Source organism: Herpailurus yagouaroundi, unplaced genomic scaffold (genome assembly GCF_014898765.1).
Source record: "Herpailurus yagouaroundi ecotype Mexico unplaced genomic scaffold, PumYag 141, whole genome shotgun sequence".
NCBI classification, from domain to species: Eukaryota; Metazoa; Chordata; class Mammalia; order Carnivora; family Felidae; genus Herpailurus; species Herpailurus yagouaroundi.
Genome location: NW_024412396.1, coordinates 70258123 through 70285392, shown reverse-complemented (window position 1 = coordinate 70285392; position 27270 = coordinate 70258123). Strand labels below are relative to the sequence as shown.

The window sequence follows — 27270 nt, the reverse complement described above, 5'->3', positions numbered from 1 at the left end:
AAGCTTTGACGGAATCTGCAGTTCTCATTATACCTTTGGTGCAAATGGATTCGTTCTGGGGAACCGGAAAGGCTATTTTAGTTCTGCTTCAAAACTGGCATGCACGACCAGGAACAGCTGAAATTTCAGTGACACGTGGAAGGCAGCTACAGGCAACCGATGTGAAAACACCTGTTGAGGCAGGAGCATGGTATATGCTTTCTGAATAACAGCCAATAAAGTTCATTTGAACACGAGGAGATTTTTTTTTAATCTTTTGTTTTCAATGTTTATTTATCTTTGAAGGAGAGAGAGACAGAGTGTGAGTGGGGCATTGGGGGTTGGTGCACAGCAGAGAGAGAGGGAGACACAGAATCAGAAGCAGGTTCCAGGCTCCGACGCGGGGCTCGAACTCAAGAACCGTGAGATCATGACTTGAGCCCAAGTTGGATGCTTAACAGGCTGAGCCACCCAGGTACCCCTTTTAAAAGTCTTTTTAAGGATTATTTATTTATTTTGAGAGAGAGAGAGAGAGAGAGAGAGAGAGAGAGAGAGAATGAGCAGGAGGAAGGCAGAGAGCGAAGGAGAGAGAGAATCCCAAGCAGGCTGTGCCCTGAGAGTGCAGATCCTGACCTGGGGCTTGATCCCACGAACTATGAGATCATGGCCTGAGCTGAAATCAGTTTAATTCTCATAAGTAGGGGTAGGGGTTGGGGCCGACGTTCCTTGTTTCTGTGCCTAGCTACAGGCAGAGTCAGGGAGCGGCCTGACCCAGCAATTCAGAGTTCCGTTGTACTTGAATCCCTGACTACCAGCAGGGGGAAGTAGGAGAGAAAAAGTCCTTCCATTGTCCTGCTGTAGAAATAAAACCATAAGAACAAATGACTTCATTTCTTGAGTGCTTATTATCCATCAGGCCCCATTCCAGATACATTAGAATCCTTTTCTCCGATGGCAATTCTGCTTTAAGGATGAGGAAAATACAAACTGGAAATTAAGTAACTTGCTTAAGATCTCAAGACCAGTAATTGTTTCTAGTGAGAGTTTCTCCCACGGTTCCCTGGCATTTGATGCTGTCACTAAAGCCCACTTGGCAGGGGGGGCTGGGTGGTTCCGTCGGTTAAGCATCCGGCTCATGTCATGATCGCTTGGTTCCTGGGTTTGAGCCCCACGTCGGGCTCAGTGCTGACAGGACACAGCCTGCTTGAGATGCTCTCTCTGCTCTTCAGATTATCTGGTGACCTGCTCCCTGCGGTGTGGAGGCCCCCACGTCCACCTCAACACCTTTGTTCCCGTGAAGCCAATTCTCTGCCCAGAAAGGGAGGGCAGAGTGCACTCGGATTGTTAAGAGCTTATGATTCAGAATCCGGGGTTTGAGTTCACTCTTGAGTTTCATAGAAGAGTGAGCTGATTCGAAGCAGGCGAGACTTTCTCAATGATGGCCAAACCCCTTTTCTCTTTTTTCCAAACAGATTAACGCTACTCTGTCCCTAGCCTCCCTTGTGATTAGAAGTGGCCATATCACTGAATTTTGACCAGTGGATGTGGACCACCTCCAGGACTGGTCCTTCAACACCTCTTGTGCAGGGGCACCCGCGTGGCTCAGTCGGTTGAACATCTGACTTCGGCTCAGGTCATGATCTCGGGGTTCCTGACTCCGAGCCCCGCGCCTGGCTCTCTGCTGTCAGCGGGAAGCCCGCTTCAGGTCCTCTGCCCTCCCCTGTCTGTGTGCCTCCCCCACTTGTTCTCTCTCTCAAAAATAAACCCTGAAAAAAAAAATAGCGATAAACCTCCCGCGCAATGCTCTTTTTCCAGAGCAATCTTGCAAGTCTAGCCTTATCTTAATAAAGTTTAGAGTGTAGGTTTGGATATTCTAGACTACCGCCATTCTTGATAATAGCTCTGATTGCCTGCCACTTACGGTAAGCTCGGCATTGTGCTGAGGGCCGAACATGCAGTATCTCATTTAAATTTCACCAAAACGCTACGAGGTGGATAATAACGTCGTCCTCATTTTACAGGTGAACAAAGCCAGCCTCACACAGTTCAAGTGAGTTTCCTGGACCACACAGGCGGTACAGGTGGCAGACGTTGGATTAGGAGCCGAGACTTGGTCACTAACGTCCATCCCCCCGCTCCTCTGTTCCTCTGTGATGCTGCCCTGCCTTCCCCACAAGAACCTCTTTTCTACATTCTTTGTTCTGCCTCGAGCCTAGGGGTTATGTGCTCCTACTTAGGAACAGATATCAACTGGATTAGCAGCAAGCCTTCATTGATTCTTTCAGACTTACGGGGTCTGTTTCACGTCCAGCTCAGTTTGGTCCCCCCGAGGAGCACGTGGGGACGCAGGTGTGGTGCCCACCCTCACGCCCCATGTCGGGTGACGTCTGTCTTCCCAGGCGGTGAGAAAGCGAGCACTGCGGTGTCTTCCATAGAGGTGGGCTATGGCCATCGTGTGATGAAGATGTTGCTTTGTCTGTGGTCTGCACCGGCCTCTTCTAAGGGAGGCTTCTGGGCTACCAGAAACAGAACCTACAGGTGGCTACCTTAAGTAGAAGGAAACGCCTATTTCAAGGACACCTGCCAGGGCCAGGGGGTCCCAAGGAGGAACGCCATCTTTTGGGTGCTTATATCACTTTCCTCAGGCCGCCTCCTTCCTTCCCCGCCCTGCGACCTCCTGTACCCGTACCCTCTCATAGGGAGGACCCCATCCCTGAAGGCTCAGCTCTTGCGATGACCCGTGAGGAAGGGTTGAGGCTGGTAGACAGGAAGGGAAGGAGCATGAGGAAACTCGTCAGTGACATTGGAGGTTGGTTCTGGGGACAAGATTTTCCAGCTTAGCTCTTCCGTAGAATATAATGAAGGCCCACAGGTCTGTACTGATGCGCTGGTGTGGCTGTCCCAGGGGTTCAAATGTGTAAACTCAGGAGCGTTTGGGCTGGGCTTTCATTCCAGTTCGGTGTTAAGGGTTCCTTTTTAAATTAAAGGGTTCGTTTGAATTACTCAGTGGAATATTTGACATACACAGAAATTTTCCAAGCCAGTGCGTGCCTCAATTTCAGGTGACTGCCCCTCTTAGCACATGGATGGCAGGCTCTGACCCAGACCTGAGTGTCCCAGTCCTGGGGAGGCAGGGGGCTGCATACACTGAGCTTGCTCCCTTGTCCTCTCTCTTGTGTCCTTCCACGGGGGCCCTTGGGGTTATCCCTGGCACCTGACTAGAGAAACCACCATCCCTGGCCTGACCCTTTGCCACTTTCTAAGGGCTGATCCCTGCCTCTTCCTGTGTTTTCCCCCATTTCTAACAGACCTGGGTTAACATGACTACCAGCCATAGTCTCTGGGACCCAGTCTTCACTCCACAGCCTGCCCCCACCTCCCACGGTCACTGGGAAAGGAAGTGAGGAAGTACCACGTGGGCAAAGCCTTTGGCCCAGCTTGGCCACCGGTCAGTGGACCTCTCTTCTTCGCTGCCATGTCCCTCTGTTTTCTAGAACAATGCCTAGGATGCCATTAAGCACTGGATGCTGCATAAATAAATGGGGGAAAGGGCATGGGATAGCGTGTGCTTAAGAGGGGAGGAAACAAAAGAAAAGTTTAGGAGCTGGCTCTCAGTGTAGTCCTTAGGTTGACAACTTGGTAACAGTGTGAAAACAAATTAAGCCAAAGAAATACTTCCCCTGAGATACTTCATTACTTTTCCCATCTAGGTGTGGATGCCATTAAGGCAAATTATTGCCTCTCAAATATTTTTAGCTCGATGCCCATTTCCGTCTGCATTTGCCTTAGAGGTACATGTTTTCAACTAAGTAATAGGACATACAAATTAAATGCAATTTCAAATTTAAACCTGTACAAGTGTCACTTACCAAGTCCCCCCTGATAGTCCCAGGGGGCTGCCCATAGCATTGTTGGAAAGTATATTGCTGTACTTGGTCCCCATTATTTAGTCCAAGAGATTCTTATTAAAATAAAAGCCAGCAATAAGGTTAATATTTTATATACTGCACAGCCATAGCGAATGCGTGGGCCCTAACAGAGAGATTTATTTCTCATAACTTTCCTCTCATTTATGTAATTTTTTAAATTTTATTGTGAGCATACTGACATCTATGTAGACACACCCTCCGAGAACATTTCAAGATTAAAAGGTAGCATATACTATAAGCATTTTAAACATTGAAAACGGGTTTTTTTTATTTATTTGTTTTTGAGACAGAGAGAGAGCATGAACGGGGGAGGGTCAGAGAGAGAGGGAGACACAGAATCCGAAACAGGCTCCAGGCTCTGAGCTGTCAGCACAGAGCCGGACGCGGGGCTCGAACTCACGGACTGCGAGATCACGACCTGAGCCGAAGTCGGTCGCCCAACCGACTCAGCCACCCGGGTGCCCCGGGTTTTGTTTTTTTTTTTTTTTTTTAAGTTCATTTATTTATCTTAAGAGAGACAGAGACAGGGTGAGCGGGGGAGGGGCAGAGAAAGAGGGAGAGAGAGAGAATCCCAAGCAGTCTTCGAGCTGTCCACGCAAAGCCTGAGGCATGGCTCGAACTCACGAACCGCGAGTGGAGACCAAGGAACCAAGAGTCGGACGCTTAACCAACTGAGCCACCCAGGCGCTCCGAAAACTGAAAACAGTTTTAGAGAAAGGTTGGCATATTCAGGAGCCCGGAATTCTGGGTGAACCGGGTACCACGACCTTAAAGTTGATCTAGGCACCAGCCTGCACAGCGACACGAACAGATGGGTCCTCGTCCTTTGACAGTGTTGCTCCAGACCGTTTTCTCTTACTGTGCTTTTCTCCCGATGCTGGCCAGCTGGTGCCTGGTGCGCCCCTCATCCTCTGATCCCGGGTATCATAGACCTTCCATTTCGCTTGGCCTGACTTGGCCACTGGACCATGAGCCCCTGCCTGGGAGAGACTGTGCTGACTTGTGTCTACCTGTCCAGTGACAGTGTCATAGATGCAGTGTGGGCACCCAGTGAGCAGGGCATTCTCGGAAGCAGTGTGGATTTAGCAACTCTCTTGTTGACTTGCATTCCAGCTTTTGCAGTCAGCCGCTTCTTCTCCCTGCCTTTCTTCCCCATCAACCAGGAGCTCGGCCCCCGGCCCCGAGCCCTCTTCTGGCATTGTCCGTGCTTACCATCAGACATCTACTTTACCTCTCTGCTACCTAACTGCTAAGGGCACCTCATCTTTAATTTTTTGTCAAACCAACACTGCGAGAGGATTTCGGCCCTCTAAAAAGTGGATCTTTGAACGGCTCGCAACACAATAGGTCGCTTTAGAGAAATCAGTCAACGTCTTCAGCCTATTTCCTCGTCTGGGAAATGAAGGCACTGGATTAAGCAACAGAACTCGTCTCTTTCATGCCTTTGACTCTCTATTTCTGATTCCAGAAGGGTCAGGGGCTCTGTACTACTAAAGCAAACAAGATTAAACTAGCGGTCTGTATGGGTTTCCTTTTCGACCTCTACGGCTCTACCGTGGCATACAGTAAAACAGTAGATTGGGAATAACTTGTTCTGCAAGACGAGCAAACACTGCTAATAAATTTTAACTTGATAAATGAGCGATGTCTGGCAATTTGAATAGTATGTGATGCTGAATGTCACGTGATCACAACTGAGCCAATGGTTCTTCTCTCTCTCTCTCTCTCTCTCTCTCTCTCTCTCTCTGCAGGATTGTGGGTGATCATCTCCCGTCCTCAGATGCTCAGTCTGAGGCCACAGTGTTTGGCAGAAATCAGTGATTTTCTGGCACTAGTGTGTTTTTTGGCCGCTTCCGAGCACCTATGGACAGTACTTTGCTTCATTCCAGGTCAGGCTGCCTGGAGATAGAGACCCTTTCCTCTGCTGCCTTATTGCCAGTTCCATGAAATACAGCCTGTGACAAGAGTCTATTGATACTTTACTGTAGTCAACATCCTTTAGTGATGCTGAAAGGCGTCCTACACAATAACCCTCCTCCCCCGTGTCTCCCTCACACCAGCCACGAAGGTTTTCAAAGGTAAGTGCAGGTTAATTTGCTTATTTTTTACATTTTGTACTTTCTTTATTATTTTGCATTATATTACAGTATTATTATCATTTTATATGAATATTTTGGGTTTGTGGAATGATATACAAGTGCTTTGGATTACAAGCATGTTTCCGGAACGGATGATGCTCGCAAACCAAGGATTTACTGTATTTGGATGGAGACCTTTACGCTCATTAAAGGATTTCCTCGGTAAGGACCCATTTTCCAGCTATAGAAGACATGCCACAGTCTTAGAAAGCAAAGCAATTACTGACTGAACCACTGAGGAGTTTCCAAAAATGTTGACAGGGAGGTCAGAAAGCCACTGGGCTCTAGGTTCACCAGGCAATGTGGCGAGAGGGCAGAAGCGTGTAATGGGGGTGGGGAGGGGAAGCAAGCCATCATTTATTCATTCATTTGTCAAAAATGCTTGTTGAAAACCTGCTGCGTGCTGTGGATGCTTGTGCTATGAGGCTCAGCTCCGAACATTTGGAAACCAGAGTTTGAAAAGCCAAGTGCCGGGCCGCCGTCAGCTATTGGGGTGTGTATGCATGTGGCGGAAGGGGTGGGAGAGTGATCCTTAAACTTTTTCTCTCTATGCATGCAACTTTTTGCACACTTTCAAAAATGGTGGACACGTAATTAGGCATTCTGCTTTTCTCCTTTTACGGGAACCACAGAAGCCTTTCTCAGTTTTTTAATTACCATTTCACTGTACCAGAATTTAATTACGCTTTGCTCTGTGATTGTTTGTTTAGATTTTCCTTATTCCTTGTGTTTTATTAAAACTAATACTTCCGGGGCGCCTGGGTGGCGCAGTCGGTTAAGCGGCCGACTTCAGCCAGGTCACGATCTCGCGGTCCGTGAGTTCGAGCCCTGCATCAGGCTCTGGGCAGATGGCTCAGAGCCTGGAGCCTGTTTCCGATTCTGTGTCTCCCTCTCTCTCTGCCCCTCCCCCATTCATGCTCTGTCTCTCTCTGTCCCAAAAATAAATAAATAAACGTTAAAAAAAAAAAAAAAAAACTAATACTTCCATGAACATCTCTGTGAACTTAACTTTTATTTGTTTTCAGATTATTTCCTTTGAATAGATCTCTCAAAGTATTAAAATATTGGAGCCATTTTTTCTATTTAACATTTTATCGGTTTTAAGCAATATTGACGGACTCATCCCCATAGATGATACAATTCACTAACTTATGCCTTCTCACCTCTTCTCTGTCTTCTATAATTTTTTGTTAGGTGCACAGTCATTTGTGTCTGTCAAGGGCTCAGTGATATGCATGCCGCCATCAAAATTCTTCCAGATGTTTGGTTGAAGTTCTTTGTTTAAATGGATTCAGTAGTCACTTCTAGTAATTTTTTTTGTTTCTCCCTTCCTGAATATATTCTTTGGATTCATTTTGCCTCAGTGGGTCTCATCACTGACTTTCAAAGGCGCACTCCAACTCTATCTTCTGTGAAAGTTTTCACGTTTGAGGATATTTTACATTTTTTTATTTTTATTTATTTTTATTTTTTTTAATGTTTTTTTTATGAGAGAGAGACAGACAGACAGAGTGTGAGCGGGGGAGGGGCAGAGAGAGAGAGAGAGAGAGGGAGACACAGAATCCGAAGCAGGCTCCAGGCTCTGAGCTGTCAGCACAGAGCCCGACATGGGGCTTGAACCCATGAACTGCAAGATCATGACCTGAGCTGAAGTTGGACGCTCAACTGACTGAGACACCCAGGCACCCCTGCTTTTATTTTTATTTTTATTTTTTTTTAAATTTTTGTTAATGTTTATTTATTTTTGAGACAGAGAGAGACAGAGCATGAATGGGGGAGGGGCAGAGAGAGAGGGAGACACAGAATCTAAAACAGGCTCCAGGCTCTGAGCTGTCAGCACAGAGCCCGATGTGGGGCTCGAACTCACGGACCGCGAGATCATGACCTGAGCCGAAGTCGGACGCTGAACCGACTGAGCCACTGGGCGCCCGGAGAATATTTTACATTTTTAACGCTACGCACATGGCCTTGGCTAATAGTAACCAATATAAGTTGTTGCTGTATTCTAACTAACAAATGTTAATAAGAGCTCACGGACTCAGACTGCAGAGGCAAGGACGGTTGACCCTGAATCCTGGCAGTGCCACTTCCTGGCTCAGTGGATTTGGGCCAAAGATCTAATACCTGTGAACCTTGAAGTCTTCATCTGGAACATGGGCCTGATCATGGACCTTGCTTGATAAGGGAGCTGTAATGATTAGATGAGATCATGCACATACAGCATTTAGAGTTTGGCACATAGTAAACAGTAGTAACGGTAATAACTCCTAGCATTTCCAAGTACGTTTTCCTTAATGAGTTATTTAGTACTAGGAGTTGGATGGTATTACCATTGTTATCTGCTTCAAACAGCATTCTTTGATCACGTTCTTCTTTGTGCCAGACAGTAGACTGGGTGCTGGGGAACCAAAGGCAAGTACAATGGGATCTCTGCCTCCTGTGCCAGGGACTCATTATTCAGAGAACATACAATATTACGTTTGTATGTTTGAGAATACGGGATATGGGAGTCATAGTAACAGTTGCTTTTTTGTTTTATAGGTTTTGGACTATGTGTTATTTTCTTCTTCTTTTTGAAGTTTATTTATTTGTTTTGACAGAGAGAGAGAGAGAGAGAGACAGAGACAGAGACAGAGAGAGCAGGGGCAGAGAGAGAGAATCCTAAGCAGGCTCCACACTGTCGGCTCAGAACCAGACATGGGGCTCAAACCCATGAACCGTGAGATCATGACCTGAGCTGAAACCAAGAGTTGGATGCTTAACCAACTGAGCCACCCGGGCGCCCCTAATTCTCTTTTTCATCTGATGATGGAAAAAGGAAAAATAAGAGTAACATGTCCCCCACCATGGACGCTGTGTGTGTGCCTCTTGGTGTGATGGCCCTGAGATACAACTGGAACCTGGAAGGAGATGAGGACTTAGACTCAATGGTCTTGCACAAAACAAACACACCAATTTAAAGACAGGTCCCACACTAAGTGTCCTATAATTCTTTTTTTAAATTTTTTAACGTTTATTTATTTTTGAAAGAGAGAGAGATACAGAGTGCAAGCAGGGGAGGGACAGAGAGAGAAGGAGACACAGAATCCGAAGCAGGTTCCGGGCTCTGAGCTGTCAGCACAGAGCCCGATGTGGGGCTCAAACTCACAAACCGTGAGATCGTGACATGAACCGAAGTCAGACGCTTAACTGACTGAGCCACCCAGGTGACCCACAAACACACCAGTTTAAAAATGAAACATTTCCAGGGTCGCCTGGGTAGCTCAGCCGGTTGAGCGACCGACTTAGGCTTAGGTCATGATCTCACGGTTTGTGAGTTCAAGCCCCGCGTCCGGCTCTGTGCTGACAGCTCAGAGCCCGGAGCCTGCTTCCAATTCTGTGTCTCTCTCTTCCTCTCTCTCTCTGTTCTGCCCACCCCCCCCCCATCATCCCACTTGTGCTCTCTCTCTCAAAACTAAATAAACAAACATTAAAAAGATTTTTAAAAAATGATTAAACACTTCCTGAAGAACATTTCAGCCCTGATCCTGGCAATGAACTCATAAAGCATTGGGGATCACTTGAAGCAAGCGGAAACAAGCTGGAGAAGTTTGTGCGCTCCACAATCCTTTCTGAAGCAAGTGTGAAAGGGGTTCATTTCTATACGGCAGCAGGTAGAATGCTCTCAATTTGGACGTTCTGGAAGCATCACAAAGAGGGAGAGGGAAAGAGCTACATATCTGGGTTTTAAAACCACAAGTTTGAGCCCCGTCACAAGGGAGGTCATGAAGAAGATATTCAAAGAAATCACACCTAAGAGCTATAAGTGACCTTCTGGACACTTACAATCAGATCTTCAGTCCCAAGTCCAGGAGTCTGCTGGACACGTGGGGTTGTGTTGCTCTCTCTGTTTCTTCCCTCCTGTCTGAAAGGGCTAAGGATTAGCAGGTGAACACCTGGTCAAAAAACTGACCATCTGGCTGAGCCCTCGGTTTCCACAGAACAGGTTCTTTACCTCTGGGAAGAGGGCCGACGTAGGGGGTTTGTGGCAGGGCAGTGCTGGTGTTAAAGATTCGCATACTCTCCAAGAAATTGTGTAGCTACCCCTCTTGACCTGCAACATCCAGCTGGCTAGGGGCCTCGGTGGGGTCAGTGGGATCTTCCAGCCCCAAATGCAAAGCATAATCCATGTCCCAAGTCTGGTGGTTTGACTGGTGTTCTATGTGGGACTCTCTTTTCCATTTGTGCTTTGAGAAATGTTACAGGCTGACCTCCTCATCTCTTTGACAGTGTTGGAAACCTGCGTGATTGAAGCCACTAGAGCTGAAAATCCCAATCCTACCCCCCTCCACTACAAATAAACCAGGTACTCCATATGGAGTTAGCAATGTGCCTAAAATGGTTACATCTGGCCAGCGTTTGTTAGATAAAAAGGGGCCAACTGAAGTTCTAGTTGGATGTCCTATAGTCATATTACATAGTCAGTATATGAGTACGATTCCACAATGTGCTATGTCAATGACTCATTTATCCAATGGAGCATATGAGAAATCAAGACATCATTCATTCTTGGAACTGCTGTCTCCCCAGCTGGTCCTCCCCAGTTTACTCACTTGCTTCCTTCTGTCAATTGCACACATTGAAAACTCTTCTGTATCTATCCACTTCTCCCCATTTTGCCCGTGGTGTGGTAGAACAGGCTACCCTTGTGCTCGTGAGTCAACAGGAGTATGACTGGTCTTCTATGCAGAATTTTCTCCTCCAGGCACCTAGCCCTACAATCTGTGACCCACACATATGACCACTTAAGCCCTTTCCATCGCTTCCCCTTAGTGAGACGCAAGGCCTTATGTGACCAGACCACCACTCACCTGTCCAGCCTCGGGTTGCTCCTCTCTCACACCAGTTGGCTTTCTTTAAATTCCTATGGTGAGTATGTCTCTGCTCACCTCAGGGGTTGACCCATGGGGCTCTCTCAGCCCCGGGTGCTTGGCCAACCTGCTCTTCTCCCATTTACCAAGTGAACTCCTATTCACACTGAGATGGCAACTGGACCATTATTTCCTCAAAGGTTCCTTGACAGTCAGGCTAGATGAGGTCTCAGGAGCCTTTCCTAGCAAACCCTATTTTTCCTTCCAGCTCTTATCACAGTGCATACTTGTGAATTTGTGTGACTATTTAATCAATGTCTCTTTTCTCCACTGGGCAGTGAGCTTCCTGATGGCTGGGACTGCATCTGCTTTGGTCATGGTGCTGCCCCCACCTCACAGCACAGAGCCTGACAGACAGTAGTTGTTCGGGGAAGGTGAGTTGGGGAAAAGGAAGACTAATTGAACTAGTCTGCTACTTAAATTAAACCTTTTGCTTTTAAGTCCCATGACCTAACATCATTTTTTGAAATAATCATAAAATAAGCTTACATTCCTAAAATCAGCCTGTTCTTGACTATGCCGTGGGTGCAGTTGAACTAGAGAGACCTGGGGTTGAACTAGAGAGACCAGGCATAATGGGTTCATTCCAGGGACTGAAGAGCCAAGAGGAGAGACAACGCAGACAAATGGAGGACAGTCACTCTTTCCAATTACCATGGTACCTCCACTAAAGCTAGTATTATTGTCTTCTCTAATGATCTCTTACCATGTTTGTCTTTCCCATGAGGCTGGTGATTCCTCAGTGGCCAGAAATATCTGGTATTAATATCTGTGGTCCTAAAAATTTGTGGGGGAGGACCTGGTAAACTATAAGTAGCCAACACATATTATACACATCAATGAGTATAAATGCATTTATGAAAACCAAATAATACTGAGCATTAGTTGGGGTATTCTTCATTCTGCATATATTTGTAATTCGGAGAGGCTACAAATTGCAAATCTGAGTAGAACACCTTCAGTTCTGAGCTTGTAAACCCTCACCAGCAATCAAGCAAGTCCCAGAGATGGAATCTATCTTTCATCCCCTAATAAGAATGCAAATGGCCTAAAATTAACATATTAAAATATGTCTTCCCCTGTGGGGGGGTACATATATAAAATGGTGCCTTTTCCCATCTAGTGGGTTCAGATCCACTCTCTTTGCTGCCAGACTGCCCCCTTTGGGTACTGTCCTTGACACCAAGGCACAGTCAAGATGCTTGATAAAGCCAAAGGCTTCACTGATCTAAACAAAAAGCAGTTTGAAGACGTCTGGTTGGCATCCAGGGAGGGGAAGGATCCGAGGAGAGACTTGTCACATCCTTTCCTCCACTTTTCCTTTTTCTTTTTCTTTTCGTTCTTGGCTGGGAGAGTTTGGTGAATGGGAAGTTATTTCTTGGAGGATCTTTCTTTCTTTCTTTCTTTCTTTCTTTCTTTCTTTCTTTCTTTCTTTCTTTCCAAGGACCAGGGTCAGGAAGAATCCACCCCAAGGGTAGTTGGAGGGAAGAAAAATAACAAGGCACATGAGTGTCTGGGGACCACAACATTGCTCACATCCTCTATAATCATCAGTGCATGGCTTGGCTGTCTTGGTAATTTACATAATACCATCCTGACACGTTCACTTCAGTTATCCATCACTACCGCAGTGAGTTTTCCTTCCTGGCACACGCCTGCCTGCTCTCGCTCTCTCTCTCTCTCTCTCTCTCTCTCTCTCTCTCTCTCTCTTCAGTCCCCCTTGTTTTTCTTCTTCTCTCGTCTTGTCCTCTTGCATGGTTATGCCTCTCTTTCTCCCTCTCCCCATTTGGTCTTATGTTTACTGGGCCAAGCAAAAAGAAGAAGGAGGGGAAAAAAAAAAAGACAGATTTCACAACATTTCTTGTTCAACTCACAGACATTTGGTAAATGATGAAGCACCAAGCCAATGAAGATGGTAAAAATGCAGAAGAGAGCTCCTTTTTTATGTAATAAATAGTATCATTGGGGTGGGGGGAAGGGAGTTATTTTAATGAATTTATACATGAACACTCTGGGGGAAATGAGGTCTTCAGTTTATACATTGTTTTGAACATAAATCAGTTTATACTTTGCATTGAACATAAATTTGCAAATAGAGAAAAATTGGACACTGAGTATTCAATTCATCTTTCAGTATAATTCAAAGAGTCCATAAATAAATAAATCCAAGAGTCACATGCACCTAGGAATATGATCAAGGCACTGGAATGATAATTTTTTGAGAATGTTTCAGTTGGTTGTATTTATAATGGCTAGGCCACAAGAAAATGGAAAAATAGTCAAAAGGATCAATAGTTTTTTTTTCTTGTCACACTACATTTTAGAGAAAAATAAATGGCTAGAAAATTATATAAAAATGCACAGAGAACCTGTTGCATAGAATATACATTTTAGTCTTATTAACACAGTGAAAGTTATTATGAACTGTTTGACAAAGACTGACAAATGCCAAGGTCACTGGGGATAGAATGTTATAAAATGGAAGTTTTATATGTATCTGGATTTTAAAGAAGAAACTTGTTTCACTGAATGGACTCTACTGATTTTTCATAAACTTTATTCTTTTTTTCTTTCTTTTCTTTTAATGTCTGTTCCACCTCACCACTCTCCCTTATGTTTTCCCCCCTCTTTTGTTTTACTCTGGAATAGAGAGTGCAGATAAACAGTACAAGCTTTCAACAATTGTTTCTTGAAAGGCAGACCCACTGTTTTAGCCCTCTCTGTAAAGCCTTTTAAAAAGAAATACTGCCACTTAGACCCCCACCAAGACAAATGGAATTGGAGTTTTCAAACGCAAAGCAGCCACTAAGTTCCTATAGGTTCCAATAGTAAGCTTTTTATATGCTCCTCTCTCCTCCATTTAAATGTTCCCCATGCCCTTCTAGAATTTTCTAGAAACATCCCTGTTTATGGTGTGGAGCTATTAAAGCAGTCTCTGACAGTTGTGTGTTTATATATATATATATATATATATATATATATATTTTTTTTTTTTTTTTTTTTTTTCCGGTGCAAAAGATAAATTACTAACAGGGCCTGATCCTGCAACTCTCTGCACCAAGTGTTGTGCTAAGAATTTCATTTGCATTATCTTGCTCATCTTTACAATGCTACCTGGTAAGAACTATTATTTTCTCCATTATACAGGTGGATAAATTAAGATGGGGGGGTAATAAATCACCCAAGTTCATGCAGCCCAGGAGATGTAGATTAAGGACTATAAGCATGACAATAGAAAGAGAAGGCACATTGTAGGCACCAACAAATGGTGGCTGTTTGAGATAATCATTGCTATTTTAACCCTGGGATCTTGCTAGGAGGCACTGTGGATAACAAAACAAAATTGAAAGATCAAAAGCACCAGGGAATACCTTTACCTGTGGCCAGTGGATGGACTAGCTGGGAAGCTTCTTGAGGTCAGGGCTGAATTTATTTCCTTTGTGTCTTTTCCGCCTGGAACCGGGTTTGGATAACCTCACTGGAACTCAGCAGACATTTGCTAAAGTGAATCCCACCCTAGTTGCAGACAGCCCTACCGATGGCCAGGGTGTGCTGGTTTTCCCGCAGGAACGTCAGGTGATGCTCAGTCCAGCAGCCCTGTGGACCCCGGCATTCAGTTCCTGTGTATCTCTGTAAATATCCTTGTCTCTCCCCTTTGCCATATATATATATGATGATGATGGAAAAGGACCCACTCAGTTCCGAATCGCACTAGCCAGCTTGTCCCCTTCTGGTGAGAGGCAAACCAAAGATTGGGGCAAAAATTGTAGCCATTTTGGTGTATCGAACTCAGATGCCAATGCCTCTGTCTCACTGGACAGGACCCCCCGACAATCAGAGACTGTGTTTGGGTTCACTTAGCATCTCCCTACTGAAGAGACCAACTTCATGAAGGAGGTATTCAGGGTGTAGAATGATCCTGGCCAAGGAAGCAATGGAGCCTGTCTGTTTTTCCGAACCATGGAGCCCAGGATCTAGCAAAGCCTGGCCCATAGGAGAAATACAATTATTACTTGTGCAACTGGTAGATAAATGAGCAGAGGCACGGAATGTGTTAATATTTCCAAGTGTGACCTCACTGGCAGTCTTCCCAACTGGATAGGTCGCTCAAGAACTCCCTCTGGAGCAAACTGTATGGCTCCCCAAAGAAGGATAATATCTATACTCTTAATCCCTGCCTTTTCAAAGGGCAGAGCTTCACATTCCTGCCTGCACACCCACATGACACATCCCAAACACAACACAGAGACTGTAATGCAAGAAGGGGAAATTATGAGCTAGAAAGTCTAGAAGAACCACAGCTTAGCTGAAGGGAAGTTTTCACCAGAGGTCTTCAGTATCAACGCAATGGAATATTCCCATGCCTCACCATTTCCTCTAGAAGCTTCCATTACTCCGACATCAATTCATGCCCTCTTGTTGTAAACTCTCAGAGCATCCCATTTCCTCTTTGCAGGTCTTCGTCTACTCGGATTAACTTTGTGTACGTGTATCCGTTTACTTTCATTTGTTTACTCAGTAAGTACTTCTTGAGGGCCAATTAGGTTTCAAGGTTTTGTGCTAGATATTCTGCCAGTGACGATGGGAGAGTCCGGTTATTATCTGTTGCTCTGAGCAGAATGCAGAGTCCGTAAGATCGAAGATCATAACTATGCTTTGGTCATCCCCTGGCATTCCCACTAGCACCTGCTACCCGGCAGGTCCTTGATAAACATGTTGCTGAAACAAAATATGAATGAGTGATCCAGCTGGACGCTGGGGCTGCACAAGTGGTTCAGAAACGGCCCCTGCCTTGCCCTAAAGGGGCTCACAGTCTATGAAGTAGCACTTCCGTGTAAACCACAGCACGCAGCACTGCAGCGACTCACCAAGTGACACTAGAGAGATATGCCATCACTGTGTAACTACGGGTGGTGGCAAACACTTCCCCTCAGTGCCAGTGAGCCCCTGGGAGTCAGCGATCATGTCAAACTCATCTCTGAATCCCCCTACAGCACCTTCCACGGGGCACTGCCCCAGCAGGCACCTTGTAAGCGCTGGCGAACTTGACATTGGAATGGAGTCTGCCCGCCCACTCCAAGCCAGAACCCCCAGGGCTGAATGTAACAATGTTGACCAAAGATGGCAACGAGATACTAGAGTAAGAGTGCAGTTGCCATGTATTGGTTCTTACTCTGTACCAGGCACAATCTAAACACCGTTCCGACACGTCATTTTGTTTCGACAGTGTGCTGAGGGGCTACATTCTCACATCCTCATTCTACAGGATCCGATACTTGCCCAGGTTAAGGCATGTTTGCCAGGGTGACACAGAGGGGCAGTGGCAGACTCAGGATCCTGAACCACGTCGGTCTCTTTTCAGTGTATGACCTGAATCAGGTGAAAATGTTGGTCCTCCACACAAATGCCGGCAGGTCCTTACGCCGGGGGTGATCCCCGGTCCCCTGGTGCCCACCTGCCTTTTCAAGCAGGACCAGTCCAAGTCTCAATACTTGTAAGGGTTTCAACACCTGTCTTGGGTCTTCATCTCTATACGATGTCTGGGTGGTGCTTTTTAAAAATCTTTTTTTTTTTAAAGGTTTCCTTATTTTGGGGAGAGAGAGAGACAGAGTGTGAGCGGGGAGGGGCAGAGAGAGAAAGAGGGAGACACAGAATCCAAGGCAAGGTCCAGGCTCTGAGCTGTCAGCACAGAGCCCGATGCGGGGCTTGAACCCATGAACTGCGAGATCATGACCTGAGCTGAAGACGGAAGGTTAACTGACTGAGCCACCCAGGTGGCCCACCCAGTAGTGGTTTTTAAATGCTTTTATTTGCACAATTGTTTGGCGTTCGTTGTAATACTCTCAGCTCCTTGCTGGAACGTCCATGATCTAATTGTGCACTGAATATGTTATTTTTTTCATTCCTAACAAAGCTACAAAGCTGGGCAGAATCCACCTGGAATTTACATGCAGCCAACGATTCTCATCAAACAGGTAATATTGTGGTTCTGTCGGTGATAGTTGTAACAGATTCTATTAGCACTTGATTAAATGACATTGATAGAAATGCTCCCTATTCTGCAATATACACACCAAAGAAAGAAAAAAGACAGAAAGAAGGAAGGAAAAACCAAAGTCATGTGAGCATTTGGGACAAGTGCTTTCTGTTTCCATGAGGTTACGTTGGGATATCGGTTTTCAAACCTACAAACTGCAAATCCGGAAAAACTGGAGGCTCCTAGACTTTCCCAGTGGCTTTTGTTGTTGTTGTTGTTGTTGTTGTTGTTGTTAGATTTGAAGTTATGAAGTTACTTGATTAAGATTAGAGTTTATGGTATAAATTGAATTAAGGCACAAATATATACAGTTCATTTTGTCTTTTAGCGCTGCCTCATTCTTACTTTCTCCCGTGATAAAGAAAACCATTAGCTCCTGTCAGAACCGCAAGGAAGGAGATCATTTTTATTGAAATAAGAAGGAAATGATAGTGTCAGGCACTGAGTCCGAGAGATAAAATATTACATCTAATAAACATGCTACATATGGGATTCGACAAGGGGTCCTTGAGTTACGGGACAACAGAAGCTTCAGAAAAACAATAACATTAATATTGAAAAATAATGGCTAGTGCTTCCATCTTGGAGAAACCTGCATTTTAATAAACAGGAGGGAAATTCAGGACTCTCTGAGAGAGCATCTTAATGATATCGAGCAGACGGAAAGATCGTCGTAGGTGAAACGGTGGGATGGCCGGCGTGGATGTCCGAGATCTTTGTGAATCCAGGAAACGACGACAATAAAAACAAACCCCAGACTTCGCCGAGAGGCAGGTGGTATTGGAAATATTGGGGTAGCAAGGGGCGGCACAGACAGGGGAGTGCACATTAGGGAGGGTAAGAAGAGTTAATGCAACAGATCCCTAAGGGGCTGTCTGGTGTGACGTGGTGAGATTCCTGGGTCCGTGCTCAGTGGCACAGGGTCATGTCAAATGAGTGATGTCTGCTTTAGGGATGGGCTGAAGGTGGAGGGTGAAGGGACAGGGGCATTGCTGCCATCGCAGGCCCATGTCAGTTCTCAAACTCCCCCCGGGGACCATTCAACAGTGTCTGGAGACGTGAGGCACTGAGGGCGTGGGATGATGCTGAATACCCTGCAGTGTCCAGCGTCCTCCCAGCAACAAAGAATTATCTGGCCCCAAATATCAACAGTGCCATGGTTGACAAAAATCTACCTTTTCCATCTCCCCACCAGGAGTCCCATCTACTTATAACCGGCCCCGCCTCCAGTACGCGCACGGGCATCTTTTCCCTTGACGGTCTCTGATCCTTCCTACCCAGCTTCCGGGAGGGGATGGCGTGGTCCACTCGAGACCTCCTTTGTTTCCTCCCGGGATCTGGCTCTCCACTGGGCTCATCAAGAATGTTTTAAAAAAGAAATCAAGGGTTATTACTCACAATGTCAAAAACTGCAGTAATCAATGCAAAATTGCAACGGCCACCACGAATTGAGTGCCTAGGTGTGTCGGGTGCAGAGGTCAGCGTTTCCCGCAGATGATCTTTGATGAAGCAGACAGACCTGCAATGAAGGTGTCACCGTCCCCAAATCGTAGTGGAGGCATTCACAGAAAAGGGTTGAGCTGGTAAGCCACATAGCCAGGATTCAATATAATGCTGTCCGACCCCAAAGCTTGATCTGTTTTCAGCCAATTCAGAGGTTCTCAGCCTTGGTAGTAAGTACATGTGGACTCATGTAGTATTTTGCTGGGGGTGGTGATGATGCTATTTTATGCATTGTAGAGGATGTTCCCTGGTCCCTTACCCACTAGATGCCAGGAACATTCCTGTCCCAACATGACAACCCAAACTCTCTCCAACCAAAAATGCCTTTGGACCTTGTCAAACATCCCCTGGGGGTTACAGCTGCCTCCAGCGTGCCTTAGGATTTCAGCGCTGGAACAATACAGACGCTATAGAGAGAGCAAATGGTGAATCGGTTGCTATAAAATTAGTCAGAATTAAAAAGAAAAAAAAAATCACTGTTGCCTTCCTCATTCTTTGCCATTCAAAACACATCTGCTTTCTCTGTAACATGCATGGACTTGAGGTTTTCTGCCATTGATTACTTGTTTCCAAGAAAACATTGGGAAAATCCCACATGTGTCAGAGTCAGGCCTTTGTCCTGACTTGGGCAGAGTTACAATTTCTTGTCTTCCGGGCATGGTTGCCTGATGCATTTGAACATGGTAACCATGGCAAAACGTCACCGTTTACTGAGCAGGTACTACGTATGACTAGCCCTGGGCCTCCCTTGACTTCTCCAGGGTCTTGGGACGCGGAGATGCTCACACATGTTTTGGTGCAGTGAAGTCTGGCCAGAAGTTAAGGAACTGGGTTCTCGGTTGTACACCCTGAGAAGGGGAGGACGGTTTACAGTCCAAAGCCCCGGGTTTCTTTGGCCACGCTGTTCTACCTCCAAACTCCTGGTGCCCATGGTATGTACCTGTAGATCTCGCCTGATTCTCTCTGGTTAAAAAATACAATTTTGGAAGCGCCTGGGTGGCTCAGTCAGGTAAGCTCTGACTTCAGCTCAGGTCATGATCTCACGGTCTGTGATTTCGAGCCCCGCGTCGGGCTTTGTGCTGACAGCTCGGAGCCTGGAGCCTGCTTCGGATTCGGTGTCTCCCTCTCTCTCTCTCTCTCTCTCTGACCCTCCCCTGCTCATAGTCTGTCTCTCGCAAAAATAAATAAACTTAAAAAAAATACAATTTTGACCATGGTTAAACTAAGTGATAGATGAGTGAAGATCTTTATCCTTTCCTCTCTACTTTTATGTATGTTTGATGATTCCTGTAAGAAAAAAGAATTTTTAAACACTCCTTTCCATCTCCTTATGAAACATAAACTCATGCATCTCATGCTTGATTTGAATCTGAGTGCCCCAGTCCTGTTTTCCACTTGCCTGACATTTTGAATCCAGACTGGTAAGCTTGGAAAGCTTGCTTGTTTGCTTTCTTTCTTCCTTCTTTCTCTCTCTCTCTTTCTTTCTTTCTTTCTCTCTTTTTTCTCTTTCTTTCTTTCTCTCTTTCTTTTGTCTTTCTTTCTTTCTTTCTTTCTTTCTTTCTTTCTTCTTTTTTCTTTTTTTCCTTTTCTAGAAAAGGTTGAGTCTTAGCGGACCGCTCGGTGCCAGATGCCTCAATGAGCTATAAACTTCTTGAAAGTGAAAATCATCGCCAACCTTGGCCTTTCTGGCCTCTGCCCTTTGTCTCCCCTTGTCTGGGCACAGCTGCTTGGCTCCTGCTGCCCAGGCTTCTCTCTTCCTCACTCCTGATGGCTGCCTTGTCCACCGGGCTGAAGAGCAGACAACGACATAACCAGGAGAAGATTTCAGAGGAGACTCACAGACGTGTTGCCTCACACCCTTCTCATCAGCCCATTATTGAAACTCTGAGCAAAAGAGAGACATGGTGCGGAGTTGGGGGGGAGGAAGGCAGACATTGGCCCCTGAATGTTTCACTGGTGTGTCTGTCCAATGACACAGTTTAGAGTCACCCACAGAAGAAAGGGAAGGGAAGGAGTACTGTGACCTCCTTGGGTACCCGGACCCGGGAAATTGCCCATTTGGCCCCATCAGAATGAAAACAGGAACGCGGGCTTGGAATGTTATACGCAAGTTCTGCTGGTCTACGTCACCACCAGCGAGCTGAACGTAGGCATTGTGACTATAAACCGTATCTTCCTAACCAGACAGCTGTTTGGGGGATTTAAAAGCATTGTTGTTTTTTTAAGCCGCCTTGGGAAGACACCTCCCCCTCTTTCCCTGCTTCCATCCCCCAGACCTTGGCCCGCCCTCCTAAGTGAACACTCGCCCACTCCAGGGTGCCTCGATCCATGATCCTGTTGAGAAGTGTAGCGCTTACACTCTGTCCCGTCGGGTCCTCTGCCAGACTCCAAACGTGATCTTGTCGTCGGTGAATCGGAGGTTCCCTGGGTAAGACGTTACCGTAGTCTGTTGGAGCTGCCACAACAGAGGGCCGCAGACTGGGTGGCTTGTAAGCAACAGAAATTGCTTTCTCTCAGCGCCAGAGGCTAGAGCATCAGGGATCAGCATGGTCAGGTTCTGTGGGATCCTCTTCCGGGCTATAGACTGCTTACTTTTCTCTATCTTCACATGGCGGAAAGATGGCCGGGGAGCTCCCTGAGGTCATTTTCACATGGGTGATGATCCCACTCATGAGAACTGCACCTCCCAAAGGGCCCACCAACAAATACCATCGCGCTGGGGATTAGGATGTCCACATATGAATGGGGGGGGGGCACAGATAGTCAGGTTATTGCAGCCATATTCTGGGGAGCTCTCCAAATCATCTTCTTCATGTATTATTTCAAACCTATCCCTTGTTCCTATTGTGTATCCAATGTCATGCTAAGCACTGCAGGGACAGAAAGAACTCTTGCCATTATGACAACTACCACTAGATGTGATCACAGTAGTGACTTGAAAGCCTGGTGATCCAAGTGAGTGGGGTCGGTAGGAAGGCTGCAGGAAGCACCAGAAGGTAGAACACAGTACGGTCAACAACCAAAGGCAGGAGAGGAAGAAGGGGGCCCAGAAATGACCTGTTGGGGAAAAGCTGAGTGGGGTCTTAAGGTGGGAACGAGTTATCAGAGGGGCGTGGACAGGGGAGAAACACTCTGGGGGGAGGAGTGATGGGAGTGGTGGGATGGGAGCCAGCGTTATGGTCCAGGACTTGCAGGGAGTTTCAAACAGTTAACAGGAAGATAGGGAGAGGGACAATTGGAACAGGAACTGGAAGAGGCTCAAACCCTTCTCCATAGCCCAGACCCCGAAGGGCTATAGGAAGCCATGGAAAGCACAAACTGCAGAAGGGATAGGCCTATATTGGGTGTGGTCTTTGTTTTTAACAACTTTATTAAGGTCTAATGGACATTCAAACTGTACATTTTTCTAGGGGTGCAATTTGATGAGTTTGGACATTCTCCATGACGCCATCACTGCAATCAAGGTAATGGACGTATCCTCACTCTGACTCCCCGAAATGGCGTCTCCCTCCCACCTACCTCTGGGCTCCACCCCCTGGTGAGCACGGATGCACTTTCCATCACCAGATCAATTTACTCTTTGGTATTTGTCTTCTTGCACTTGCCATATTTATCTCCAGATTCATCCATGGTGTTGAACATCAGTAGTTCATCTCTTTCCATTTCTCTCTTTAAAAAATATGTATTCAGTTTTGAGAGAGAAAGAGAGAGAGAGAGAGAGAGAGAGAGAGAGAGAGAGAGAGAGAATGCACACAAGTAGAGGAGAGGCCAAGAGAGAGGGAGAGGGAGACAGAGAATCCCAAGCAGGCTCCATGCCGTCAGTGTAGAGCCCACTGTGGGGATCGAAACCAAGGAACATGAGATCATGACCTTAACTGACGTCAAAAGTCAGATGCTTAACTGACTGCGCCACCCAGGTGCCCCTTTGCATTTCTGAGTAGGAATCCATTTGTATGGACATACCACAGTGTGTATCTAGTCACTGACTGATGGACATTGGAGTTGTTTCCAGGTTTTAACTGTGAAAAATAAAGCTGCCCTATGCACTTCTCAAATCTCTGTATGTACATATGTTTTTCTTTCTCTTGGGTAAACATATGTCTCAGTCATATGATAGGTATATATTTAACCTTTGAAGAAACTGCCCGACCATTTTCCAAAATGGTGGCACCCTTGCATAGTCCGCTGGCAGTGTCTGAGGGGTCCAGTTGCCCCACATTTTCTTCAATACTTGGTGTGATCAGCCTTGTCAGTTTTAACCACTATGGAGTGTAGAAGAATCTCTCTGGCTGTTGTTAAGACTTTTCTCTTCATAACTGATGTTAGGCAATATGTTTATGATGGGCCTTGATATGGTTTTGTCATATTTCTTATGTTTGGGGTTTGTTGGGCCTTTTGGATCTGGGGGCTTATAGTTTTCATCAAATCTGAAGACCATTATTCTTTCGGATATTTCTCTAGGCCCTTATGGTAGGCAGCCTCTAAGTTGGACCCCAAAAAGCACTATCTCCTGATAGTCACATTCTCGTGTGGTCTCTCCCCAAGCTCTGCCACAGACTGGTACAATATGGCAGATGGGATGGGATGTCGTTTCCAAGATTAACTTACAGGATACACTGATTTCTGATTTGCTCCCTCTTTCTCTGATCTGGCGGAAGTGAGGGGCCACGTTGTGAGGACACTCAAGCATGTGAAAGGGAGGCTTGCGTGGAGAGTGACTGAGGCGGCCAGCCACCGCATGAGCGAGCCGTCAGCAAACCCTACCTCAGTGGAGGCTTCAGATGCCTAAGGCTTGAACACAATTTCACAAGAGAACCTGGGCCTGAACCATCCAGTTAAAATACGCCTGGATTCCTGACCCTCAGAAACTCTATGAGCTAATAAATGTCTTTTTAAGCTAACTTTTTGGAGTCACTGCTTATGCAATTCTAAAGTCCTGACACCATGTCCCTCCCTTTCTTCTCTCTCCTTGCACACGTGTTAGGCTGATGAAGCTGGTCCACAGCTCACTGATGGTCGCCGCATCCCCCCACCCCCAAGCCAACCTTGTTTCTCTGCCTTCTATTTTGGAAACGATCAATGAGCTTGATTTCAAGTTTAGTAATATTTCCTTCTGCACTATCTAATCTCTTACTTAATCCCTTTCACTGTGTTTGCTAGTTTAGACCTTGTGGTTTCCACATCATCCTCTTAAAACTTAAATCACTTTATTGAGGTGTGATTGACATACAAAAAGCCGTACCTACATATGTAATCTAGACAAGGTGATGAGCTTGGAGATAAGTAGGCATCTGTGAAGCTAGCATCACAATCCGTTCCATAAACCTATCCTTCACCTCCGAGGACTTCCTCTCATCCTATTTATTTATTTATTTATTATTTGTGATAAGAATGCTTAACATAAAATCTACCCTCTTAGCAAAGTTCTACGAGTGCAATACGGTAGGTCTTATTACCTGTAGGCATATGCTGTATGCTAGATCTCTAGGACTGGTTCATCTAGCATAACAGAAACACGTGCTGTGATTTAAAGGGTGCACAGATGCTGTGGCTTTCACCTCTAAGAATCTGATTTTTTTTTAATATTTCTATGTCTCCACTTAACTTTCTCAATGTAAGAAATGTAATCATAAGTGTTTAGTATCCTTGCCTACTAATTCTGTAATATATGTATAGTGTATGGATAGATTTCCAGGTCAATTCTGATTAATTTTTCTCCCCATCATCACTTATATTTTTCTGTTTCCTCGCATGCCTGGTCATTTTTTATTGCGTGCCAGACATCGTGGATTTAGCCCTATTAGGTGTTGAGTATCTCTCTATCTGAATAACTCCTTATGGACATTATTCTAGGATCTGGTTATGTGACCTGAAAAAAGCGTGGGTCTTTGTACCTTCTTTAAATGTTATTAGGTGGGTCCAGTGCAGTGTTTAGTCCAGAGCTCATTCCCCCCACTACTGGGGTAAAACTGTTCTGAATATTCTACCTGATACTCTGAATTACGAGTTTTCCACTCTGGTGTATGGGAACCAAAGCTATTTCTGGTAAGCTCCAAGGACTGATTCCTCCAGTCCTTTCCAGTGGCTCTTTCTCCAGCCTTGGGTATAACAATCAGCACTTTGCTTGAGACTAGAGGGAGATCTGGGGCACCTGAGTGGCTCAATCGGTTGAGCGTCCGACTTCGGCTCAGGTCACGATCTCGCGGTCCGTGCGTTCCAGCCCCGCGTCGGGCTCTGGGCTGACAGCTCGGAGCCTGGAGCCCGCTTCAGATTCTGTGTCTCCCTCTGTCTGCTCCTCTGCTACTTGCACTCTGTCTCTCGCATTGTCTCAAAGATAAATAAACATTAAAAAGTAAATTAAAAAAAAGACTAGAGGGAGATCCTTCTCAGCTCTCCCCTTCAGGTGTCCTGCAAACTCTGGCAGTCGTGTTCCCCTGGCCTCCCAGCTTCATTGTTTCCACTGACCTGGACGTGAGACTACGGGTTCTGTCTCAGTGTCCCCATTTCCTGAAAGCGTAAGCAGTAAGCTGGGGGGAAATTACAGGGTTCGCTTTATTTATTGACCATATCTCAAGGATGCCTGCTTTTTTGCTCTGTGCTTAAAACTGTTGTCTCCTATCTTTTATCTGTTCAGGAGAGAATAAATGCTCTCCTTGTTATTCCTTGTTGGAAATGGAAGCATTTCTATGTGCTCTTTGAAAGATCTCTGACTGCTGTATGCAGTAGGGTCTGGGATGGTTAGGGGAGAGGCTGCACATCCTCTCGGAGACCACTGAAATGTCTTTGCAGGGATTGCAAGGGTTTGCGTTAGGCTGGGAAAATCAGAACGGGGGAGAGGGAAGGGAATTTGGAAACGTAAGGAAGACAGAACTTCTTCTGTGACCGAAGGTGAACGGTGAGTGAGAAGTGAAAAGTGATTTCCAGTTTTCTGACCTGATTGACCTGGTGAATCATTGCCAGCTTCTCAAGGAACTCTTCAGATGCCTCCTTGGGACACGCGATGTACTACACTATTTTCCCGATCTGCTTCCTGATTGTGCCATAGAATATGGTAGGAAAATGTTTAAGAAAAAATGCTTTGGAATGTGGAAAAGATGTAAAGTCCTAAAAGGAATATGAAAATAAGTGACTATTATCTAAAGTGGAAAAAAATGCACTTTAACAATGGAGCTAATCAGTACAGTCCCCTCCAAGGCTGAACAAGAATCTTTCTGTTTCTAGATAACCACTTCATCTTTACCATTGTTAGGATTTTTTTTATTACATATTTCATGTTCCTCTGCTATTATTTCTTCCAGAGACTTAATCTTATTTAAATTAAAAAATCACACACCTTATTAATTAAAATACCAGTTGAAAGCAATTGATAACACACGCAAGAGAAAGCAAACATCTTTTCTATAAATATTTCTCCTGATTCTTTAGGTGCTTATTATTTAAGCTTTGGTAAAGCACCTTATGCTCTAATCCAACCTGTAATTAATAACAACCACTTACATGTGTACAACAATTCATAGATTAGGAAGCCCGCTTTTACCCGTTGTTTAATTTCATCTTTCTCACCATCTTACGAAGGGGGAAGGGGAAGGATTAGTCGGCCCCCACATTGCAGAGGAGGAAACCAAGCCCGCAAGAGAGGAGACGCTTCGCCCAGGGTCACGCAATTGGCAGCTGGCAACATCTGATTCAGTGGTTCTACCATTTCCTCATGCCTTCGGCTTTCCTCGCAACTGAAGAATAAAGCAATTTCAGGGTTTTATTCCAAGTGGGATCTAGCTCCTGACATAATTCTAAGCTGTTGAAACAGGGGAGTAGCATCTCTAACAACAGGATGGTTCAGGGAAGGAAAACACCGCTTCTTTCGGAGTCTGTGAATGACAGCTTGATGGCTCTATCAATACAACTTCAAAACCGGAGAGAGGAGAGTCAAACCCGCTTGTCTTACCAGCTATTTGGTGTCATGCGAGGCAAATGAGAAAGAATACCTCTCAGTCGTTCTTGAAGTGAATTAATCTTTTGGTGTAGAAATCAGTCGATCTTAGTTTCGAGTCTACAAAATACCGTAGTGTTACGTGAAATAGCAGGGCGATGCCTTTCTCTTGCTTTTAATGTCTATCTTCGATGAACTCTCTCTTGTATGTTCCCAGACAGTGTCTGCCATCAGCCCACCTGGATGAAGATTTTGGATTCAGACTCAGGCCTGGAGCAAACTCTAGGTGCTCTCAGAAGGCTTTAGCTTTCGTGCCACAGAGAACTCTCCCTCCTCTGGACTCCGTCCTCAAGACCGTGGGCCTACAGTCCATCCGAATTTCCCCCAAGCAGGTTCTCACGGGGCCGGCATCCGCTTTGTTCTTCATCAGAGATGCTTTGTGGCACAGTAACCAGACTGTGAATTTCGAATCTAATGGGCAGGGTTTGGAGTGACACCCTGGAATCAGTAGTTGCCAGCTGGATGACTCCGGGCACATTATTTAACCTCTCTGGGTGTCAGTCACTTTCTCATGGGGGCGCCTGGGTGGCTCAGTGGGTTGAGCGTCCGACTTCGGCTCAGGTCATGATCTCGCGGTCCGTGAGTTCGAGCCCCGCATCAGGCTCTGTGCTGACAGCTCAGAGCCTGGAGCCTGCTTCAGATTCTGTGTCTCCCTCTCTCTCTGCCCCTCCCCTGTTCATGCTCTCTCTCTCTCTTTCAAAAAATGAATGAACATTAAAATTTTTTTTAAAAAATTAAAAAAAAAAAAAAAAAAATGCCAATAACCATGAAATGAGAGGTTGTG

General features: G+C 45.7%; 1 long non-coding RNA gene across 1 annotated transcript; it reads left to right on the top strand.

Annotated features, from left to right (window-relative positions):
- The first annotated feature begins 19244 nt into the window (after positions 1-19244).
- Positions 19245-26978, top strand: LOC121031341 (uncharacterized). Its single transcript, XR_005790695.1, has 3 exons — positions 19245-19428; positions 21907-22034; positions 26644-26978. It is a non-coding gene; the product is annotated as an uncharacterized LOC121031341 (long non-coding RNA).
- Positions 26979-27270: the final 292 nt, after the last annotated feature.